This window comes from Stenella coeruleoalba, assembly GCF_951394435.1.
Source record: "Stenella coeruleoalba genome assembly, chromosome: 14".
Taxonomy (NCBI): domain Eukaryota; kingdom Metazoa; phylum Chordata; class Mammalia; order Artiodactyla; family Delphinidae; genus Stenella; species Stenella coeruleoalba.
In genome coordinates this window covers 30,275,766-30,300,266 of record NC_137160.1, presented here as the reverse complement: position 1 = coordinate 30,300,266, position 24,501 = coordinate 30,275,766, and positions in this window count along the sequence as shown.

Here is a 24,501-nt window from a genome sequence, read left to right as displayed (position 1 = left end):
GGCACTGTATGCCGTCCAACCCCTCTGTTGCGTTTGAGCCACAGGAAGTAAATGCATTCGTTTGATTAAGCTCCGTGAACGTGCAACGACGATGGCGAAGCGCTGCCCTGTTCGCTCCAAAGCTCTCGTTTGTACGGCCTTCCAACGGCCTCAGGGTACGCACTTCTAAACAGCCTTACATTCCATGCTGGTGTGCCCCCAATTAGGAATTTGGGCTCTTCTGTGAGACACCAATGTGCGTCCCAAATGAAACCGGGGGGCTCCCCCAGGACGTCTGCGGACGGCAGTCGGTTGCCAGCTGTTTACTTCCAGCCGGAGAAAGAAAAAGAGGACAGCTTCCCCAGGGACGATTCTGGACCCTTGGGACCATCCAGAATCACCAAAGCCTCAACTTTGCACGGCCTGGGGAACGCTCTTCCTCATGTCCAGCAATCCCCACGTCAAAACCTTTCTCGGCAGAGGCAGGCACCCTCTCCCTTGTACTAGATAGCTCGGCAGAGCCCTCCGAGAAACATGCTGCGTCATTCAGCTTGAACGTGGGACGCGGAGGGGAGAGTACGCTTTCTCCCCGTTTGGAGGCGCCTTGCGCTCGGCTTCAAAGCTGCCTGAACAGCACTAGCGGCCCGACGTCTCTGCACGGCAGGATTGTCGTTGTGGGCCGAGGCTGCGTGTTCTCTCAAAGCGAAAACCGTGCTGGCAATACCTTTCTAGAAACTCCTCCCACGGCACCACATGTTCAGCTCCGGCCGAACGAAAGGTGACCTCAGGCCTCAAGGTAAGTTCCAGTGTTTCACGTCGGGGGAGTTGGGTGTGCAGGGGTTTCCATGAGGCCATACTCCACCACGGAGTGCCTTAACTCTGCGACGCTCCTGGGGGCACACAGGATAGGAGCTCGTTCGCCAATTTCGCAGGATGACTTCTCTCCGTGCCGGAACGGCGGCTCCTGGCTTCTGAGGAACCTTAGCCTAAACAGGCCCCTGGAGAAAGCTCTTCACGTTCATAGCAAGGGCAACGTACTGCTCTCTGGCTTGCCTGGGTTGAGCACCCCAGTCGTCAAAGAGCCTCGCGAAGGCAGTGCTGCGCAGACTCCCTTTGCCAGTCGCACGGCCTCCTTGACTGAAAGAGAACTGCAGTGCCAGAAGGCTCCGTGCTGACGACTGGCTCCAGGAGGAGACTCGGGACAGCACTCTCACAGAAGCGAAAGCTGGGCTGTGGGCCCAGCCTGAGGACCAGCACGTTTTCCACACTTAACACAGCTAAGGCATGAGCCAGACGACAGCCTTGGTCACTGAGGCCTATCTAAGGTACTGCCATACTTACCCACTAGATCCCACGCAGAGGTCCCTGTGCCCAAAAGGGCCTCCACGGAAGGGCCCTGTTCCTCCCGTGTGTTTCCTCGAGGGAATCAGAAACCACTGAGGATAACTACGTGAGCTCCGCTTTGAAACTGGGCGACCCTGGGCAAACCTTATTCCCCTCCGTGGTAGACGGGACAGTTGCGGGTCCTAAGCTGCCTGAAGCACACTCCTCGCGCCCACCTTCTCTTTGCTGCCGGAAGGCCTCACATAAGAGGCCTGAGTTTACTCGTGACGGAAGCCGTCTGAGTGTACTCGTGTGAGGCCTGCTGCTCTCAGTTCCTTGCTGGGAGCTTCAGCAAGAGCACTCTGGAGCTCGCCGAGTAAAGAATTGTGAGCCCCGCCCGGCCTCAAGTAAAAGTCCAGATTTCCCCCGTCAGTAACACCTCGGAGTGCCATAGGAGCGAAGAAGCATGCGTTAACGGAGTGCTTCAACAGTGCTAGGGATTTATTTCACGAGACACTGTGCACTCACGTTCGTTGTAAGAACTGTCAAAGGGCACTGTATGCCGTCCAACCCCTCTGTTGCGTTTGAGCCACAGGAAGTAAATGCATTCGTTTGATTAAGCTCCGTGAACGTGCAACGACGATGGCGAAGCGCTGCCCTGTTCGCTCCAAAGCTCTCGTTTGTACGGCCTTCCAACGGCCTCAGGGTACGCACTTCTAAACAGCCTTACATTCCATGCTGGTGTGCCCCCAATTAGGAATTTGGGCTCTTCTGTGAGACACCAATGTGCGTCCCAAATGAAACCGGGGGGCTCCCCCAGGACGTCTGCGGACGGCAGTCGGTTGCCAGCTGTTTACTTCCAGCCGGAGAAAGAAAAAGAGGACAGCTTCCCCAGGGACGATTCTGGACCCTTGGGACCATCCAGAATCACCAAAGCCTCAACTTTGCACGGCCTGGGGAACGCTCTTCCTCATGTCCAGCAATCCCCACGTCAAAACCTTTCTCGGCAGAGGCAGGCACCCTCTCCCTTGTACTAGATAGCTCGGCAGAGCCCTCCGAGAAACATGCTGCGTCATTCAGCTTGAACGTGGGACGCGGAGGGGAGAGTACGCTTTCTCCCCGTTTGGAGGCGCCTTGCGCTTGGCTTCAAAGCTGCCTGAACAGCACTAGCGGCCCGACGTCTCTGCACGGCAGGATTGTCGTTGTGGGCCGAGGCTGCGTGTTCTCTCAAAGCGAAAACCGTGCTGGCAATACCTTTCTAGAAACTCCTCCCACGGCACCACATGTTCAGCTCCGGCCGAACGAAAGGTGACCTCAGGCCTCAAGGTAAGTTCCAGTGTTTCACGTCGGGGGAGTTGGGTGTGCAGGGGTTTCCATGAGGCCATACTCCACCACGGAGTGCCTTAACTCTGCGACGCTCCTGGGGGCACACAGGATAGGAGCTCGTTCGCCAATTTCGCAGGATGACTTCTCTCCGTGCCGGAACGGCGGCTCCTGGCTTCTGAGGAACCTTAGCCTAAACAGGCCCCTGGAGAAAGCTCTTCACGTTCATAGCAAGGGCAACGTACTGCTCTCTGGCTTGTCTGGGTTGAGTGCCCCAGTCGTCAAAGAGCCTCGCGAAGGCAGTGCTGCGCAGACTCCCTTTGCCAGTCGCACGGCCTCCTTGACTGAAAGAGAACTGCAGTGCCAGAAGGCACCGTGCTGACGACTGGCTCCAGGAGGAGACTCGGGACAGCACTCTCACAGAAGCGAAAGCTGGGCTGTGGGCCCAGCCTGAGGACCAGCACTTTTTCCACACTTAACACAGCTAAGGCATGAGACAGACGACAGCCTTGGTCACTGAGGCCTATCTAAGGTACTGCCATACTTACCCACTAGATCCCACGCAGAGGTCCCTGTGCCCAAAAGGGCCTCCACGGAAGGGCCCTGTTCCTCCCGTGTGTTTCCTTGAGGGAATCAGAAACCACTGAGGATAACTACGTGAGCTCCGCTTTGAAACTGGGCGACCCTGGGCAAACCTTATTCCCCTCCGTGGTAGACGGGACAGTTGCGGGTCCTAAGCTGCCTGAAGCACACTCCTCGCGCCCACCTTCTCTTTGCTGCCGGAAGGCCTCACATAAGAGGCCTGAGTTTACTCGTGACGGAAGCCGTCTGAGTGTACTCGTGTGAGGCCTGCTGCTCTCAGTTCCTTGCTGGGAGCTTCAGCAAGAGCACTCTGGAGCTCGCCGACAAAAGAATTGTGAGCCCCCCCCCGGGCTCAAGTAAAAGTCCAGATTTCCCCCGTCAGTAACACCTCGGAGTGCCATAGGAGCGAAGAAGCATGCGTTAACGGAGTGCTTCAACAGTGCTAGGGATTTATTTCACGAGACACTGTGCACTCACGTTCGTTGTAAGAACTGTCAAAGGGCACTGTATGCCGTCCAACCCCTCTGTTGCGTTTGAGCCACAGGAAGTAAATGCATTCGTTTGATTAAGCTCCGTGAACGTGCAACGACGATGGCGAAGCGCTGCCCTGTTCGCTCCAAAGCTCTCGTTTGTACGGCCTTCCAACGGCCTCAGGGTACGCACTTCTAAACAGCCTTACATTCCATGCTGGTGTGCCCCCAATTAGGAATTTGGGCTCTTCTGTGAGACACCAATGTGCGTCCCAAATGAAACCGGGGGGCTCCCCCAGGACGTCTGCGGACGGCAGTCGGTTGCCAGCTGTTTACTTCCAGCCGGAGAAAGAAAAAGAGGACAGCTTCCCCAGGGACGATTCTGGACCCTTGGGACCATCCAGAATCACCAAAGCCTCAACTTTGCACGGCCTGGGGAACGCTCTTCCTCATGTCCAGCAATCCCCACGTCAAAACCTTTCTCGGCAGAGGCAGGCACCCTCTCCCTTGTACTAGATAGCTCGGCAGAGCCCTCCGAGAAACATGCTGCGTCATTCAGCTTGAACGTGGGACCCGGAGGGGAGAGTACGCTTTCTCCCCGTTTGGAGGCGCCTTGCGCTTGGCTTCAAAGCTGCCTGAACAGCACTAGCGGCCCGACGTCTCTGCACGGCAGGATTGTCGTTGTGGGCCGAGGCTGCGTGTTCTCTCAAAGCGAAAACCGTGCTGGCAATACCTTTCTAGAAACTCCTCCCACGGCACCACATGTTCAGCTCCGGCCGAACGAAAGGTGACCTCAGACCTCAAGGTAAGTTCCAGTGTTTCACGTCGGGGGAGTTGGGTGTGCAGGGGTTTCCATGAGGCCATACTCCACCACGGAGTGCCTTAACTCTGCGATGCTCCTGGGGGCACACAGGATAGGAGCTCGTTCGCCAATTTCGCAGGATGACTTCTCTCCGTGCCGGAACGGCGGCTCCTGGCTTCTGAGGAACCTTAGCCTAAACAGGCCCCTGGAGAAAGCTCTTCACGTTCATAGCAAGGGCAACGTACTGCTCTCTGGCTTGCCTGGGTTGAGCGCCCCAGTCGTCAAAGAGCCTCGCGAAGGCAGTGCTGCGCAGACTCCCTTTGCCAGTCGCACGGCCTCCTTGACTGAAAGAGAACTGCAGTGCCAGAAGGCTCCGTGCTGACGAGTGGCTCCAGGAGGAGACTCGGGACAGCACTCTCACAGAAGCGAAAGCTGGGCTGTGGGCCCAGCCTGAGGACCAGCACGTTTTCCACACTTAACACAGCTAAGGCATGAGCCAGACGACAGCCTTGGTCACTGAGGCCTATCTAAGGTACTGCCATACTTACCCACTAGATCCCACGCAGAGGTCCCTGTGCCCAAAAGGGCCTCCACGGAAGGGCCCTGTTCCTCCCGTGTGTTTCCTCGAGGGAATCAGAAACCACTGAGGATAACTACGTGAGCTCCGCTTTGAAACTGGGCGACCCTGGGCAAACCTTATTCCCCTCCGTGGTAGACGGGACAGTTGCGGGTCCTAAGCTGCCTGAAGCACACTCCTCGCGCCCACCTTCTCTTTGCTGCCGGAAGGCCTCACATAAGAGGCCTGAGTTTACTCGTGACGGAAGCCGTCTGAGTGTACTCGTGTGAGGCCTGCTGCTCTCAGTTCCTTGCTGGGAGCTTCAGCAAGAGCACTCTGGAGCTCGCCGAGTAAAGAATTGTGAGCCCCGCCCGGCCTCAAGTAAAAGTCCAGATTTCCCCCGTCAGTAACACCTCGGAGTGCCATAGGAGCGAAGAAGCATGCGTTAACGGAGTGCTTCAACAGTGCTAGGGATTTATTTCACGAGACACTGTGCACTCACGTTCGTTGTAAGAACTGTCAAAGGGCACTGTATGCCGTCCAACCCCTCTGTTGCGTTTGAGCCACAGGAAGTAAATGCATTCGTTTGATTAAGCTCCGTGAACGTGCAACGACGATGGCGAAGCGCTGCTCTGTTCGCTCCAAAGCTCTCGTTTGTACGGCCTTCCAACGGCCTCAGGGTACGCACTTCTAAACAGCCTTACATTCCATGCTGGTGTGCCCCCAATGAGGAATTTGGGCTCTTCTGTGAGACACCAATGTGCGTCCCAAATGAAACCGGGGGGCTCCCCCAGGACGTCTGCGGACGGCAGTCGGTTGCCAGCTGTTTACTTCCAGCCGGAGAAAGAAAAAGAGGACAGCTTCCCCAGGGACGATTCTGGACCCTTGGGACCATCCAGAATCACCAAAGCCTCAACTTTGCACGGCCTGGGGAACGCTCTTCCTCATGTCCAGCAATCCCCACGTCAAAACCTTTCTCGGCAGAGGCAGGCACCCTCTCCCTTGTACTAGATAGCTCGGCAGAGCCCTCCGAGAAACATGCTGCGTCATTCAGCTTGAACGTGGGACCCGGAGGGGAGAGTACGCTTTCTCCCCGTTTGGAGGCGCCTTGCGCTTGGCTTCAAAGCTGCCTGAACAGCACTAGCGGCCCGACGTCTCTGCACGGCAGGATTGTCGTTGTGGGCCGAGGCTGCGTGTTCTCTCAAAGCGAAAACCGTGCTGGCAATACCTTTCTAGAAACTCCTCCCACGGCACCACATGTTCAGCTCCGGCCGAACGAAAGGTGACCTCAGACCTCAAGGTAAGTTCCAGTGTTTCACGTCGGGGGAGTTGGGTGTGCAGGGGTTTCCATGAGGCCATACTCCACCACGGAGTGCCTTAACTCTGCGATGCTCCTGGGGGCACACAGGATAGGAGCTCGTTCGCCAATTTCGCAGGATGACTTCTCTCCGTGCCGGAACGGCGGCTCCTGGCTTCTGAGGAACCTTAGCCTAAACAGGCCCCTGGAGAAAGCTCTTCACGTTCATAGCAAGGGCAACGTACTGCTCTCTGGCTTGCCTGGGTTGAGCGCCCCAGTCGTCAAAGAGCCTCGCGAAGGCAGTGCTGCGCAGACTCCCTTTGCCAGTCGCACGGCCTCCTTGACTGAAAGAGAACTGCAGTGCCAGAAGGCTCCGTGCTGACGACTGGCTCCAGGAGGAGACTCGGGACAGCACTCTCACAGAAGCGAAAGCTGGGCTGTGGGCCCAGCCTGAGGACCAGCACGTTTTCCACACTTAACACAGCTAAGGCATGAGCCAGACGACAGCCTTGGTCACTGAGGCCTATCTAAGGTACTGCCATACTTACCCACTAGATCCCACGCAGAGGTCCCTGTGCCCAAAAGGGCCTCCACGGAAGGGCCCTGTTCCTCCCGTGTGTTTCCTCGAGGGAATCAGAAACCACTGAGGATAACTACGTGAGCTCCGCTTTGAAACTGGGCGACCCTGGGCAAACCTTATTCCCCTCCGTGGTAGACGGGACAGTTGCGGGTCCTAAGCTGCCTGAAGCACACTCCTCGCGCCCACCTTCTCTTTGCTGCCGGAAGGCCTCACATAAGAGGCCTGAGTTTACTCGTGACGGAAGCCGTCTGAGTGTACTCGTGTGAGGCCTGCTGCTCTCAGTTCCTTGCTGGGAGCTTCAGCAAGAGCACTCTGGAGCTCGCCGAGTAAAGAATTGTGAGCCCCGCCCGGCCTCAAGTAAAAGTCCAGATTTCCCCCGTCAGTAACACCTCGGAGTGCCATAGGAGCGAAGAAGCATGCGTTAACGGAGTGCTTCAACAGTGCTAGGGATTTATTTCACGAGACACTGTGCACTCACGTTCGTTGTAAGAACTGTCAAAGGGCACTGTATGCCGTCCAACCCCTCTGTTGCGTTTGAGCCACAGGAAGTAAATGCATTCGTTTGATTAAGCTCCGTGAACGTGCAACGACGATGGCGAAGCGCTGCTCTGTTCGCTCCAAAGCTCTCGTTTGTACGGCCTTCCAACGGCCTCAGGGTACGCACTTCTAAACAGCCTTACATTCCATGCTGGTGTGCCCCCAATTAGGAATTTGGGCTCTTCTGTGAGACACCAATGTGCGTCCCAAATGAAACCGGGGGGCTCCCCCAGGACGTCTGCGGACGGCAGTCGGTTGCCAGCTGTTTACTTCCAGCCGGAGAAAGAAAAAGAGGACAGCTTCCCCAGGGACGATTCTGGACCCTTGGGACCATCCAGAATCACCAAAGCCTCAACTTTGCACGGCCTGGGGAACGCTCTTCCTCATGTCCAGCAATCCCCACGTCAAAACCTTTCTCGGCAGAGGCAGGCACCCTCTCCCTTGTACTAGATAGCTCGGCAGAGCCCTCCGAGAAACATGCTGCGTCATTCAGCTTGAACGTGGGACGCGGAGGGGAGAGTACGCTTTCTCCCCGTTTGGAGGCGCCTTGCGCTCGGCTTCAAAGCTGCCTGAACAGCACTAGCGGCCCGACGTCTCTGCACGGCAGGATTGTCGTTGTGGGCCGAGGCTGCGTGTTCTCTCAAAGCGAAAACCGTGCTGGCAATACCTTTCTAGAAACTCCTCCCACGGCACCACATGTTCAGCTCCGGCCGAACGAAAGGTGACCTCAGGCCTCAAGGTAAGTTCCAGTGTTTCACGTCGGGGGAGTTGGGTGTGCAGGGGTTTCCATGAGGCCATACTCCACCACGGAGTGCCTTAACTCTGCGACGCTCCTGGGGGCACACAGGATAGGAGCTCGTTCGCCAATTTCGCAGGATGACTTCTCTCCGTGCCGGAACGGCGGCTCCTGGCTTCTGAGGAACCTTAGCCTAAACAGGCCCCTGGAGAAAGCTCTTCACGTTCATAGCAAGGGCAACGTACTGCTCTCTGGCTTGCCTGGGTTGAGCGCCCCAGTCGTCAAAGAGCCTCGCGAAGGCAGTGCTGCGCAGACTCCCTTTGCCAGTCGCACGGCCTCCTTGACTGAAAGAGAACTGCAGTGCCAGAAGGCTCCGTGCTGACGACTGGCTCCAGGAGGAGACTCGGGACAGCACTCTCACAGAAGCGAAAGCTGGGCTGTGGGCCCAGCCTGAGGACCAGCACGTTTTCCACACTTAACACAGCTAAGGCATGAGCCAGACGACAGCCTTGGTCACTGAGGCCTATCTAAGGTACTGCCATACTTACCCACTAGATCCCACGCAGAGGTCCCTGTGCCCAAAAGGGCCTCCACGGAAGGGCCCTGTTCCTCCCGTGTGTTTCCTCGAGGGAATCAGAAACCACTGAGGATAACTACGTGAGCTCCGCTTTGAAACTGGGCGACCCTGGGCAAACCTTATTCCCCTCCGTGGTAGACGAGACAGTTGCGGGTCCTAAGCTGCCTGAAGCACACTCCTCGCGCCCACCTTCTCTTTGCTGCCGGAAGGCCTCACATAAGAGGCCTGAGTTTACTCGTGACGGAAGCCGTCTGAGTGTACTCGTGTGAGGCCTGCTGCTCTCAGTTCCTTGCTGGGAGCTTCAGCAAGAGCACTCTGGAGCTCGCCGAGTAAAGAATTGTGAGCCCCGCCCGGCCTCAAGTAAAAGTCCAGATTTCCCCCGTCAGTAACACCTCGGAGTGCCATAGGAGCGAAGAAGCATGCGTTAACGGAGTGCTTCAACAGTGCTAGGGATTTATTTCACGAGACACTGTGCACTCACGTTCGTTGTAAGAACTGTCAAAGGGCACTGTATGCCGTCCAACCCCTCTGTTGCGTTTGAGCCACAGGAAGTAAATGCATTCGTTTGATTAAGCTCCGTGAACGTGCAACGACGATGGCGAAGCGCTGCCCTGTTCGCTCGAAAGCTCTCGTTTGTACGGCCTTCCAACGGCCTCAGGGTACGCACTTCTAAACAGCCTTACATTCCATGCTGGTGTGCCCCCAATTAGGAATTTGGGCTCTTCTGTGAGACACCAATGTGCGTCCCAAATGAAACCGGGGGGCTCCCCCAGGACGTCTGCGGACGGCAGTCGGTTGCCAGCTGTTTACTTCCAGCCGGAGAAAGAAAAAGAGGACAGCTTCCCCAGGGACGATTCTGGACCCTTGGGACCATCCAGAATCACCAAAGCCTCAACTTTGCACGGCCTGGGGAACGCTCTTCCTCATGTCCAGCAATCCCCACGTCAAAACCTTTCTCGGCAGAGGCAGGCACCCTCTCCCTTGTACTAGATAGCTCGGCAGAGCCCTCCGAGAAACATGCTGCGTCATTCAGCTTGAACGTGGGACGCGGAGGGGAGAGTACGCTTTCTCCCCGTTTGGAGGCGCCTTGCGCTTGGCTTCAAAGCTGCCTGAACAGCACTAGCGGCCCGACGTCTCTGCACGGCAGGATTGTCGTTGTGGGCCGAGGCTGCGTGTTCTCTCAAAGCGAAAACCGTGCTGGCAATACCTTTCTAGAAACTCCTCCCACGGCACCACATGTTCAGCTCCGGCCGAACGAAAGGTGACCTCAGGCCTCAAGGTAAGTTCCAGTGTTTCACGTCGGGGGAGTTGGGTGTGCAGGGGTTTCCATGAGGCCATACTCCACCACGGAGTGCCTTAACTCTGCGACGCTCCTGGGGGCACACAGGATAGGAGCTCGTTCGCCAATTTCGCAGGATGACTTCTCTCCGTGCCGGAACGGCGGCTCCTGGCTTCTGAGGAACCTTAGCCTAAACAGGCCCCTGGAGAAAGCTCTTCACGTTCATAGCAAGGGCAACGTACTGCTCTCTGGCTTGTCTGGGTTGAGTGCCCCAGTCGTCAAAGAGCCTCGCGAAGGCAGTGCTGCGCAGACTCCCTTTGCCAGTCGCACGGCCTCCTTGACTGAAAGAGAACTGCAGTGCCAGAAGGCACCGTGCTGACGACTGGCTCCAGGAGGAGACTCGGGACAGCACTCTCACAGAAGCGAAAGCTGGGCTGTGGGCCCAGCCTGAGGACCAGCACTTTTTCCACACTTAACACAGCTAAGGCATGAGACAGACGACAGCCTTGGTCACTGAGGCCTATCTAAGGTACTGCCATACTTACCCACTAGATCCCACGCAGAGGTCCCTGTGCCCAAAAGGGCCTCCACGGAAGGGCCCTGTTCCTCCCGTGTGTTTCCTTGAGGGAATCAGAAACCACTGAGGATAACTACGTGAGCTCCGCTTTGAAACTGGGCGACCCTGGGCAAACCTTATTCCCCTCCGTGGTAGACGGGACAGTTGCGGGTCCTAAGCTGCCTGAAGCACACTCCTCGCGCCCACCTTCTCTTTGCTGCCGGAAGGCCTCACATAAGAGGCCTGAGTTTACTCGTGACGGAAGCCGTCTGAGTGTACTCGTGTGAGGCCTGCTGCTCTCAGTTCCTTGCTGGGAGCTTCAGCAAGAGCACTCTGGAGCTCGCCGACAAAAGAATTGTGAGCCCCCCCCCGGCCTCAAGTAAAAGTCCAGATTTCCCCCGTCAGTAACACCTCGGAGTGCCATAGGAGCGAAGAAGCATGCGTTAACGGAGTGCTTCAACAGTGCTAGGGATTTATTTCACGAGACACTGTGCACTCACGTTCGTTGTAAGAACTGTCAAAGGGCACTGTATGCCGTCCAACCCCTCTGTTGCGTTTGAGCCACAGGAAGTAAATGCATTCGTTTGATTAAGCTCCGTGAACGTGCAACGACGATGGCGAAGCGCTGCCCTGTTCGCTCCAAAGCTCTCGTTTGTACGGCCTTCCAACGGCCTCAGGGTACGCACTTCTAAACAGCCTTACATTCCATGCTGGTGTGCCCCCAATTAGGAATTTGGGCTCTTCTGTGAGACACCAATGTGCGTCCCAAATGAAACCGGGGGGCTCCCCCAGGACGTCTGCGGACGGCAGTCGGTTGCCAGCTGTTTACTTCCAGCCGGAAAAAGAGGGAAAAGGACAGCTTTCCCAGGGACAATTCTGGACCCTTGGGACCATCCAGAATCACCAAAGCCTCAACTTTGCACGGCCTGGGGAACGCTCTTCCTCATGTCCAGCAATCCCCACGTCAAAACCTTTCTCGGCAGAGGCAGGCACCCTCTCCCTTGTACTAGATAGCTCGGCAGAGCCCTCCGAGAAACATGCTGCGTCATTCAGCTTGAACGTGGGACGCGGAGGGGAGAGTACGCTTTCTCCCCGTTTGGAGGCGCCTTGCGCTCGGCTTCAAAGCTGCCTGAACAGCACTAGCGGCCCGACGTCTCTGCACGGCAGGATTGTCCTTGTGGGCCGAGGCTGCGTGTTCTCTCAAAGCGAAAACCGTGCTGGCAATACCTTTCTAGAAACTCCTCCCACGGCACCACATGTTCAGCTCCGGCCGAACGAAAGGTGACCTCAGGCCTCAAGGTAAGTTCCAGTGTTTCACGTCGGGGGAGTTGGGTGTGCAGGGGTTTCCATGAGGCCATACTCCACCACGGAGTGCCTTAACTCTGCGACGCTCCTGGGGGCACACAGGATAGGAGCTCGTTCGCCAATTTCGCAGGATGACTTCTCTCCGTGCCGGAACGGCGGCTCCTGGCTTCTGAGGAACCTTAGCCTAAACAGGCCCCTGGAGAAAGCTCTTCACGTTCATAGCAAGGGCAACGTACTGCTCTCTGGCTTGCCTGGGTTGAGTGCCCCAGTCGTCAAAGAGCCTCGCGAAGGCAGTGCTGCGCAGACTCCCTTTGCCAGTCGCACGGCCTCCTTGACTGAAAGAGAACTGCAGTGCCAGAAGGCACCGTGCTGACGACTGGCTCCAGGAGGAGACTCGGGACAGCGCTCTCACAGAAGCGAAAGCTAAGCGGTGGGCCCAGCCTGAGGACCAGCTCATTTTCCACACTTAACACAGCTAAGGCATGAGCCAGACGATAGCCTTGGTCACTGAGGCCTATCTAAGGTACTGCCATACTTACCCACTAGATCCCACGCAGAGGTCCCTGTGCCCAAAAGGGCCTCCACGGAAGGGCCCTGTTCCTCCCGTGTGTTTCCTTGAGGGAATCAGAAACCACTGAGGATAACTACGTGAGCTCCGCTTTGAAACTGGGCGACCCTGGGCAAACCTTATTCCCCTCCGTGGTAGACGAGACAGTTGCGGGTCCTAAGCTGCCCGAAGCACACTCCTCGCGCCCACCTTCTCTTTGCTGCCGGAAGGCCTCACATAAGAGGCCTGAGTTTACTCGTGACGGAAGCCGTCTGAGTGTACTCGTGTGAGGCCTGCTGCTCTCAGTTCCTTGCTGGGAGCTTCAGCAAGAGCACTCTGGAGCTCGCCGAGTAAAGAATTGTGAGCCCCGCCCGGCCTCAAGTAAAAGTCCAGATTTCCCCCGTCAGTAACACCTCGGAGTGCCATAGGAGCGAAGAAGCATGCGTTAACGGAATGCTTCAACAGTGCTAGGGATTTATTTCACGAGACACTGTGCACTCACGTTCGTTGTAACAACTGTCAAAGGGCACTGTATGCCTTCCAACTCCTCTGTTGCGTTTGAGCCACAGGAAGTAAATGCATTCGTTTGATTAAGCTCCGTGAACGTGCAACGACGATGGCGAAGCGCTGCCCTGTTCGCTCCAAAGCTCTCGTTTGTACGGCCTTCCAATGGCCTCAGGGTACGCACTTCTAAACAGCCTTACATTCCATGCTGGTGTGCCCCCAATTAGGAATTTGGGCTCTTCTGTGAGACACCAATGTGCGTCCCAAATGAAACCGGGGGGCTCCCCCAGGACGTCTGCGGACGGCAGTCGGTTGCCAGCTGTTTACTTCCAGCCGGAGAAAGAAAAAGAGGACAGCTTCCCCAGGGATGATTCTGGACCCTTGGGACCATCCAGAATCACCAAAGCCTCAACTTTGCACGGCCTGGGGAACGCTCTTCCTCATGTCCAGCAATCCCCACATCAAAACCTTTCTCGGCAGAGGCAGGCACCCTCTCCCTTGTACTAGATAGCTCGGCAGAGCCCTCCGAGAAACATGCTGCGTCATTCAGCTTGAACGTGGGACGCGGAGGGGAGAGTACGCTTTCTCCCCGTTTGGAGGCGCCTTGCGCTCGGCTTCAAAGCTGCCTGAACAGCACTAGCGGCCCGACGTCTCTGCACGGCAGGATTGTCGTTGTGGGCCGAGGCTGCGTGTTCTCTCAAAGCGAAAACCGTGCTGGCAATACCTTTCTAGAAACTCCTCCCACGGCACCACATGTTCAGCTCCGGCCGAACGAAAGGTGACCTCAGGCCTCAAGGTAAGTTCCAGTGTTTCACGTCGGGGGAGTTGGGTGTGCAGGGGTTTCCATGAGGCCATACTCCACCACGGAGTGCCTTAACTCTGCGACGCTCCTGGGGGCACACAGGATAGGAGCTCGTTCGCCAATTTCGCAGGATGACTTCTCTCCGTGCCGGAACGGCGGCTCCTGGCTTCTGAGGAACCTTAGCCTAAACAGGCCCCTGGAGAAAGCTCTTCACGTTCATAGCAAGGGCAACGTACTGCTCTCTGGCTTGCCTGGGTTGAGCGCCCCAGTCGTCAAAGAGCCTCGCGAAGGCAGTGCTGCGCAGACTCCCTTTGCCAGTCGCACGGCCTCCTTGACTGAAAGAGAACTGCAGTGCCAGAAGGCTCCGTGCTGACGACTGGCTCCAGGAGGAGACTCGGGACAGCACTCTCACAGAAGTGAAAGCTGGGCTGTGGGCCCAGCCTGAGGACCAGCACGTTTTCCACACTTAACACAGCTAAGGCATGAGCCAGACGACAGCCTTGGTCACTGAGGCCTATCTAAGGTACTGCCATACTTACCCACTAGATCCCACGCAGAGGTCCCTGTGCCCAAAAGGGCCTCCACGGAAGGGCCCTGTTCCTCCCGTGTGTTTCCTCGAGGGAATCAGAAACCACTGAGGATAACTACGTGAGCTCCGCTTTGAAACTGGGCGACCCTGGGCAAACCTTATTCCCCTCCGTGGTAGACGGGACAGTTGCGGGTCCTAAGCTGCCTGAAGCACACTCCTCGCGCCCACCTTCTCTTTGCTGCCGGAAGGCCTCACATAAGAGGCCTGAGTTTACTCGTGACGGAAGCCGTCTGACTGTACTCGTGTGAGGCCTGCTGCTCTCAGTTCCTTGCTGGGAGCTTCAGCAAGAGCACTCTGGAGCTCGCCGGCAAAAGAATTGTGAGCCCCCCCGGCCTCAAGTAAAAGTCCAGATTTCCCCCGTCAGTAACACCTCGGAGTGCCATAGGAGCGAAGAAGCATGCGTTAACGGAGTGCTTCAACAGTGCTAGGGATTTATTTCACGAGACACTGTGCACTCACGTTCGTTGTAAGAACTGTCAAAGGGCACTGTATGCCGTCCAACCCCTCTGTTGCGTTTGAGCCACAGGAAGTAAATGCATTCGTTTGATTAAGCTCCGTGAACGTGCAACGACGATGGCGAAGCGCTGCCCTGTTCGCTCCAAAGCTCTCGTTTGTACGGCCTTCCAACGGCCTCAGGGTACGCACTTCTAAACAGCCTTACATTCCATGCTGGTGTGCCCCCAATTAGGAATTTGGGCTCTTCTGTGAGACACCAATGTGCGTCCCAAATGAAACCGGGGTCTCCCCCAGGACGTCTGCGGGCGGCAGTCGGTTGCCAGCTGTTTACTTCCAGCCGGAGAAAGAAAAAGAGGACAGCTTCCCCAGGGACGATTCTGGACCCTTGGGACCATCCAGAATCACCAAAGCCTCAACTTTGCACGGCCTGGGGAACGCTCTTCCTCATGTCCAGCAATCCCCACGTCAAAACCTTTCTCGGCAGAGGCAGGCACCCTCTCCCTTGTACTAGATAGCTCGGCAGAGCCCTCCGAGAAACATGCTGCGTCATTCAGCTTGAACGTGGGACGCGGAGGGGAGAGTACGCTTTCTCCCCGTTTGGAGGCGCCTTGCGCTTGGCTTCAAAGCTGCCTGAACAGCACTAGCGGCCCGACGTCTCTGCACGGCAGGATTGTCGTTGTGGGCCGAGGCTGCGTGTTCTCTCAAAGCGAAAACCGTGCTGGCAATACCTTTCTAGAAACTCCTCCCACGGCACCACATGTTCAGCTCCGGCCGAACGAAAGGTGACCTCAGGCCTCAAGGTAAGTTCCAGTGTTTCACGTCGGGGGAGTTGGGTGTGCAGGGGTTTCCATGAGGCCATACTCCACCACGGAGTGCCTTAACTCTGCGACGCTCCTGGGGGCACACAGGATAGGAGCTCGTTCGCCAATTTCGCAGGATGACTTCTCTCCGTGCCGGAACGGCGGCTCCTGGCTTCTGAGGAACCTTAGCCTAAACAGGCCCCTGGAGAAAGCTCTTCAAGTTCATAGCAAGGGCAACGTACTGCTCTCTGGCTTGCCTGGGTTGAGCGCCCCAGTCGTCAAAGAGCCTCGCGAAGGCAGTGCTGCGCAGACTCCCTTTGCCAGTCGCACGGCCTCCTTGACTGAAAGAGAACTGCAGTGCCAGAAGGCACCGTGCTGACGACTGGCTCCAGGAGGAGACTCGGGACAGCACTCTCACAGAAGCGAAAGCTGGGCTGTGGGCCCAGCCTGAGGACCAGCACGTTTTCCACACTTAACACAGCTAAGGCATGAGCCAGACGACAGCCTTGGTCACTGAGGCCTATCTAAGGTACTGCCATACTTACCCACTAGATCCCACGCAGAGGTCCCTGTGCCCAAAAGGGCCTCCACGGAAGGGCCCTGTTCCTCCCGTGTGTTTCCTCGAGGGAATCAGAAACCACTGAGGATAACTACGTGAGCTCTGCTTTGAAACTGGGCGACCCTGGGCAAACCTTATTCCCCTCCGTGGTAGACGGGACAGTTGCGGGTCCTAAGCTGCCTGAAGCACACTCCTCGCGCCCACCTTCTCTTTGCTGCCGGAAGGCCTCACATAAGAGGCCTGAGTTTACTCGTGACGGAAGCCGTCTGAGTGTACTCGTGTGAGGCCTGCTGCTCTCAGTTCCTTGCTGGGAGCTTCAGCAAGAGCACTCTGGAGCTCGCCGACAAAAGAATTGTGAGCCCCCCCGGCCTCAAGTAAAAGTCCAGATTTCCCCCGTCAGTAACACCTCGGAGTGCCATAGGAGCGAAGAAGCATGCGTTAACGGAATGCTTCAACAGTGCTAGGGATTTATTTCACGAGACACTGTGCACTCACGTTCGTTGTAAGAACTGTCAAAGGGCACTGTATGCCGTCCAACCCCTCTGTTGCGTTTGAGCCACAGGAAGTAAATGCATTCGTTTGATTAAGCTCCGTGAACGTGCAACGACGATGGCGAAGCGCTGCCCTGTTCGCTCCAAAGCTCTCGTTTGTACGGCCTTCCAACGGCCTCAGGGTACGCACTTCTAAACAGCCTTACATTCCATGCTGGTGTGCCCCCAATTAGGAATTTGGGCTCTTCTGTGAGACACCAATGTGCGTCCCAAATGAAACCGGGGGGCTCCCCCAGGACGTCTGCGGACGGCAGTCGGTTGCCAGCTGTTTACTTCCAGCCGGAGAAAGAAAAAGAGGACAGCTTCCCCAGGGACGATTCTGGACCCTTGGGACCATCCAGAATCACCAAAGCCTCAACTTTGCACGGCCTGGGGAACGCTCTTCCTCATGTCCAGCAATCCCCACGTCAAAACCTTTCTCGGCAGAGGCAGGCACCCTCTCCCTTGTACTAGATAGCTCGGCAGAGCCCTCCGAGAAACATGCTGCGTCATTCAGCTTGAACGTGGGACGCGGAGGGGAGAGTACGCTTTCTCCCCGTTTGGAGGCGCCTTGCGCTTGGCTTCAAAGCTGCCTGAACAGCACTAGCGGCCCGACGTCTCTGCACGGCAGGATTGTCGTTGTGGGCCGAGGCTGCGTGTTCTCTCAAAGCGAAAACCGTGCTGGCAATACCTTTCTAGAAACTCCTCCCACGGCACCACATGTTCAGCTCCGGCCGAACGAAAGGTGACCTCAGGCCTCAAGGTAAGTTCCAGTGTTTCACGTCGGGGGAGTTGGGTGTGCAGGGGTTTCCATGAGGCCATACTCCACCACGGAGTGCCTTAACTCTGCGACGCTCCTGGGGGCACACAGGATAGGAGCTCGTTCGCCAATTTCGCAGGATGACTTCTCTCCGTGCCGGAACGGCGGCTCCTGGCTTCTGAGGAACCTTAGCCTAAACAGGCCCCTGGAGAAAGCTCTTCACGATCACAGCAAGGGCAACGTACTGCTCTCTGGCTTGTCTGGGTTGAGCGCCCCAGTCGTCAAAGAGCCTCGCGAAGGCAGTGCTGCGCAGACTCCCTTTGCCAGTCGCACGGCCTCCTTGACTGAAAGAGAACTGCAGTGCCAGAAGGCTCCGTGCTGACGACTGGCTCCAGGAGGAGACTCGGGACAGCACTCTCACAGAAGCGAAAGCTGGGCTGTGGGCCCAGCCTGAGGACCAGCACGTTTTCCACACTTAACACAGCTAAGGCATGAGCCAGACGACAGCCTTGGTCACTGAGGCCTATCTAAGGTACTGCCATACTTACCCACTAGATCCCACGCAGAGGTCCCTGTGCCCAAAAGGGCCTCCACGGAAGGGCCCTGTTCCTCCCGTGTGTTTCCTCGAGGGAATCAGAAACCACTGAGGATAACTACGTGAGCTCCGCTTTGAAACTGGGCGACCCTGGGCAAACCTTATTCCCCTCCGTGGTAGACGGGACAGTTGCGGGTCCTAAGCTGCCTGAAGCACACTCCTCGCGCCCACCTTCTCTTTGCTGCCGGAAGGCCTCACATAAGAGGCCTGAGTTTACTCGTGACGGAAGCCGTCTGACTGTACTCGTGTGAGGCCTGCTGCTCTCAGTTCCTTGCTGGGAGCTTCAGCAAGAGCACTCTGGAGCTCGCCGGCAAAAGAATTGTGAGCCCCCCCGGCCTCAAGTAAAAGTCCAGATTTCCCCCGTCAGTAACACCTCGGAGTGCCATAGGAGCGAAGAAGCATGCGTTAACGGAGTGCTTCAACAGTGCTAGGGATTTATTTCACGAGACACTGTGCACTCACGTTCGTTGTAAGAACTGTCAAAGGGCACTGTATGCCGTCCAACCCCTCTGTTGCGTTTGAGCCACAGGAAGTAAATGCATTCGTTTGATTAAGCTCCGTGAACGTGCAACGACGATGGCGAAGCGCTGCCCTGTTCGCTCCAAAGCTCTCGTTTGTACGGCCTTCCAACGGCCTCAGGGTACGCACTTCTAAACAGCCTTACATTCCATGCTGGTGTGCCCCCAATTAGGAATTTGGGCTCTTCTGTGAGACACCAATGTGCGTCCCAAATGAAACCGGGGTCTCCCCCAGGACGTCTGCGGGCGGCAGTCGGTTGCCAGCTGTTTACTTCCAGCCGGAGAAAGAAAAAGAGGACAGCTTCCCCAGGGACGATTCTGGACCCTTGGGACCATCCAGAATCACCAAAGCCTCAACTTTGCACGGCCTGGGGAACGCTCTTCCTCATGTCCAGCAATCCCCACGTCAAAACCTTTCTCGGCAGAGGCAGGCACCCTCTCCCTTGTACTAGATAGCTCGGCAGAGCCCTCCGAGAAACATGCTGCGTCATTCAGCTTGAACGTGGGACGCGGAGGGGAGAGTACGCTTTCTCCCCGTTTGGAGGCGCCTTGCGCTTGGCTTCAAAGCTGCCTGAACAGCACTAGCGGCCCGACGTCTCTGCACGGCAGGATTGTCGTTGTGGGCCGAGGCTGCGTGTTCTCTCAAAGCGAAAACCGTGCTGGCAATACCTTTCTAGAAACTCCTCCCACGGCACCACATGTTCAGCTCCGGCCGAACGAAAGGTGACCTCAGGCCTCAAGGTAAGTTCCAGTGTTTCACGTCGGGGGAGTTGGGTGTGCAGGGGTTTCCATGAGGCCATACTCCACCACGGAGTGCCTTAACTCTGCGACGCTCCTGGGGGCACACAGGATAGGAGCTCGTTCGCCAATTTCGCAGGATGACTTCTCTCCGTGCCGGAACGGCGGCTCCTGGCTTCTGAGGAACCTTAGCCTAAACAGGCCCCTGGAGAAAGCTCTTCAAGTTCATAGCAAGGGCAACGTACTGCTCTCTGGCTTGCCTGGGTTGAGCGCCCCAGTCGTCAAAGAGCCTCGCGAAGGCAGTGCTGCGCAGACTCCCTTTGCCAGTCGCACGGCCTCCTTGACTGAAAGAGAACTGCAGTGCCAGAAGGCACCGTGCTGACGACTGGCTCCAGGAGGAGACTCGGGACAGCACTCTCACAGAAGCGAAAGCTGGGCTGTGGGCCCAGCCTGAGGACCAGCACGTTTTCCACACTTAACACAGCTAAGGCATGAGCCAGACGACAGCCTTGGTCACTGAGGCCTATCTAAGGTACTGCCATACTTACCCACTAGATCCCACGCAGAGGTCCCTGTGCCCAAAAGGGCCTCCACGGAAGGGCCCTGTTCCTCCCGTGTGTTTCCTCGAGGGAATCAGAAACCACTGAGGATAACTACGTGAGCTCTGCTTTGAAACTGGGCGACCCTGGGCAAACCTTATTCCCCTCCGTGGTAGACGGGACAGTTGCGGGTCCTAAGCTGCCTGAAGCACACTCCTCGCGCCCACCTTCTCTTTGCTGCCGGAAGGCCTCACATAAGAGGCCTGAGTTTACTCGTGACGGAAGCCGTCTGAGTGTACTCGTGTGAGGCCTGCTGCTCTCAGTTCCTTGCTGGGAGCTTCAGCAAGAGCACTCTGGAGCTCGCCGACAAAAGAATTGTGAGCCCCCCCGGCCTCAAGTAAAAGTCCAGATTTCCCCCGTCAGTAACACCTCGGAGTGCCATAGGAGCGAAGAAGCATGCGTTAACGGAGTGCTTCAACAGTGCTAGGGATTTATTTCACGAGACACTGTGCACTCACGTTCGTTGTAAGAACTGTCAAAGGGCACTGTATGCCGTCCAACCCCTCTGTTGCGTTTGAGCCACAGGAAGTAAATGCATTCGTTTGATTAAGCTCCGTGAACGTGCAACGACGATGGCGAAGCGCTGCCCTGTTCGCTCCAAAGCTCTCGTTTGTACGGCCTTCCAACGGCCTCAGGGTACGCACTTCTAAACAGCCTTACATTCCATGCTGGTGTGCCCCCAATTAGGAATTTGGGCTCTTCTGTGAGACACCAATGTGCGTCCCAAATGAAACCGGGGGGCTCCCCCAGGACGTCTGCGGACGGCAGTCGGTTGCCAGCTGTTTACTTCCAGCCGGAGAAAGAAAAAGAGGACAGCTTCCCCAGGGACGATTCTGGACCCTTGGGACCATCCAGAATCACCAAAGCCTCAACTTTGCACGGCCTGGGGAACGCTCTTCCTCATGTCCAGCAATCCCCACGTCAAAACCTTTCTCGGCAGAGGCAGGCACCCTCTCCCTTGTACTAGATAGCTCGGCAGAGCCCTCCGAGAAACATGCTGCGTCATTCAGCTTGAACGTGGGACGCGGAGGGGAGAGTACGCTTTCTCCCCGTTTGGAGGCGCCTTGCGCTTGGCTTCAAAGCTGCCTGAACAGCACTAGCGGCCCGACGTCTCTGCACGGCAGGATTGTCGTTGTGGGCCGAGGCTGCGTGTTCTCTCAAAGCGAAAACCGTGCTGGCAATACCTTTCTAGAAACTCCTCCCACGGCACCACATGTTCAGCTCCGGCCGAACGAAAGGTGACCTCAGGCCTCAAGGTAAGTTCCAGTGTTTCACGTCGGGGGAGTTGGGTGTGCAGGGGTTTCCATGAGGCCATACTCCACCACGGAGTGCCTTAACTCTGCGACGCTCCTGGGGGCACACAGGATAGGAGCTCGTTCGCCAATTTCGCAGGATGACTTCTCTCCGTGCCGGAACGGCGGCTCCTGGCTTCTGAGGAACCTTAGCCTAAACAGGCCCCTGGAGAAAGCTCTTCACGATCACAGCAAGGGCAACGTACTGCTCTCTGGCTTGTCTGGGTTGAGCGCCCCAGTCGTCAAAGAGCCTCGCGAAGGCAGTGCTGCGCAGACTCCCTTTGCCAGTCGCACGGCCTCCTTGACTGAAAGAGAACTGCAGTGCCAGAAGGCACCGTGCTGACGACTGGCTCCAGGAGGAGACTCGGGACAGCACTCTCACAGAAGCGAAAGCTGGGCTGTGGGCCCAGCCTGAGGACCAGCACGTTTTCCACACTTAACACAGCTAAGGCATGAGCCAGACGACAGCCTTGGTCACTGAGGCCTATCTAAGGTACTGCCATACTTACCCACTAGATCCCACGCAGAGGTCCCTGTGCCCAAAAGGGCCTCCACGGAAGGGCCCTGTTCCTCCCGTGTGTTTCCTCGAGGGAATCAGAAACCACTGAGGATAACTACGTGAGCTCCGCTTTGAAACTGGGCGACCCTGGGCAAACCTTATTCCCCTCCGTGGTAGACGGGACAGTTGCGGGTCCTAAGCTGCCTGAAGCACACTCCTCGCGCCCACCTTCTCTTTGCTGCCGGAAGGCCTCACATAAGAGGCCTCAGTTTACTCGTGACGGAAGCCGTCTGAGTGTACTCGTGTGAGGCCTGCTGCTCTCAGTTCCTTGCTGGGAGCTTCAGCAAGAGCACTCTGGAGCTCGCCGACAAAAGAATTGTGAGCCCCCCCGGCCTCAAGTAAAAGTCCAGATTTCCCCCGTCAGTAACACCTCGGAGTGCCATAGGAGCGAAGAAGCATGCGTTAACGGAGTGCTTCAACAGTGCTAGGGATTTATTTCACGAGACACTGTGCACTCACGTTCGTTGTAAGAACTGTCAAAGGGCACTGTATGCCGTCCAACCCCTCTGTTGCGTTTGAGCCACAGGAAGTAAATGCATTCGTTTGATTAAGCTCCGTGAACGTGCAACGACGATGGCGAAGCGCTGCCCTGTTCGCTCCAAAGCTCTCGTTTGTACGGCCTTCCAACGGCCTCAGGGTACGCACTTCTAAACAGCCTTACATTCCATGCTGGTGTGCCCCCAATTAGGAATTTGGGCTCTTCTGTGAGACACCAATGTGCGTCCCAAATGAAACCGGGGGGCTCCCCCAGGACGTCTGCGGACGGCAGTCGGTTGCCAGCTGTTTACTTCCAGCCGGAGAAAGAAAAAGAGGACAGCTTCCCCAGGGACGATTCTGGACCCTTGGGACCATCCAGAATCACCAAAGCCTCAACTTTGCACGGCCTGGGGAACGCTCTTCCTCATGTCCAGCAATCCCCACGTCAAAACCTTTCTCGGCAGAGGCAGGCACCCTCTCCCTTGTACTAGATAGCTCGGCAGAGCCCTCCGAGAAACATGCTGCGTCATTCAGCTTGAACGTGGGACGCGGAGGGGAGAGTACGCTTTCTCCCCGTTTGGAGGCGCCTTGCGCTTGACTTCAAAGCTGCCTGAACAGCACTAGCGGCCCGACGTCTCTGCACGGCAGGATTGTCGTTGTGGGCCGAGGCTGCGTGTTCTCTCAAAGCGAAAACCGTGCTGGCAATACCTTTCTAGAAACTCCTCCCACGGCACCACATGTTCAGCTCCGGCCGAACGAAAGGTGACCTCAGACCTCAAGGTAAGTTCCAGTGTTTCACGTCGGGGGAGTTGGGTGTGCAGGGGTTTCCATGAGGCCATACTCCACCACGGAGTGCCTTAACTCTACGACGCTCCTGGGGGCACACAGGATAGGAGCTCGTTCGCCAATTTCGCAGGATGACTTCTCTCCGTGCCGGAACGGCGGCTCCTGGCTTCTGAGGAACCTTAGCCTAAACAGGCCCCTGGAGAAAGCTCTTCACGTTCATAGCAAGGGCAACGTACTGCTCTCTGGCTTGCCTGGGTTGAGTGCCCCAGTCGTCAAAGAGCCTCGCGAAGGCAGTGCTGCGCAGACTCCCTTTGCCAGTCGCACGGACTCCTTGACTGAAAGAGAACTGCAGTGCCAGAAGGCACCGTGCTGACGACTGGCTCCAGGAGGAGACTCGGGACAGCACTCTCACAGAAGCGAAAGCTGGGCTGTGGGCCCAGCCTGAGGACCAGCACGTTTTCCACACTTAACACAGCTAAGGCATGAGCCAGACGACAGCCTTGGTCACTGAGGCCTATCTAAGGTACTGCCATACTTACCCACTAGATCCCACGCAGAGGTCCCTGTGCCCAAAAGGGCCTCCACGGAAGGGCCCTGTTCCTCCCGTGTGTTTCCTCGAGGGAATCAGAAACCACTGAGGATAACTACGTGAGCTCCGCTTTGAAACTGGGCGACCCTGGGCAAACCTTATTCCCCTCCGTGGTAGACGGGACAGTTGCGGGTCCTAAGCTGCCTGAAGCACACTCCTCGCGCCCACCTTCTCTTTGCTGCCGGAAGGCCTCACATAAGAGGCCTGAGTTTACTCGTGACGGAAGCCGTCTGACTGTACTCGTGTGAGGCCTGCTGCTCTCAGTTCCTTGCTGGGAGCTTCAGCAAGAGCACTCTGGAGCTCGCCGACAAAAGAATTGTGAGCCCCCCCCCGGCCTCAAGTAAAAGTCCAGATTTCCCCCGTCAGTAACACCTCGGAGTGCCATAGGAGCGAAGAAGCATGCGTTAACGGAATGCTTCAACAGTGCTAGGGATTTATTTCACGAGACACTGTGCACTCACGTTCGTTGTAAGAACTGTCAAAGGGCACTGTATGCCGTCCAACCCCTCTGTTGCGTTTGAGCCACAGGAAGTAAATGCATTCGTTTGATTAAGCTCCGTGAACGTGCAACGACGATGGCGAAGCGCTGCCCTGTTCGCTCCAAAGCTCTCGTTTGTACGGCCTTCCAACGGCCTCAGGGTACGCACTTCTAAACAGCCTTACATTCCATGCTGGTGTGCCCCCAATTAGGAATTTGGGCTCTTCTGTGAGACACCAATCTGCGTCCCAAATGAAACCGGGGGGCTCCCCCAGGACGTCTGCGGACGGCAGTCGGTTGCCAGCTGTTTACTTCCAGCCGGAAAAAGAGGGAAAAGGACAGCTTTCCCAGGGACAATTCTGGACGCTTGGGACCATCCAGAATCACCAAAGCCTCAACTTTGCACGGCCTGGGGAACGCT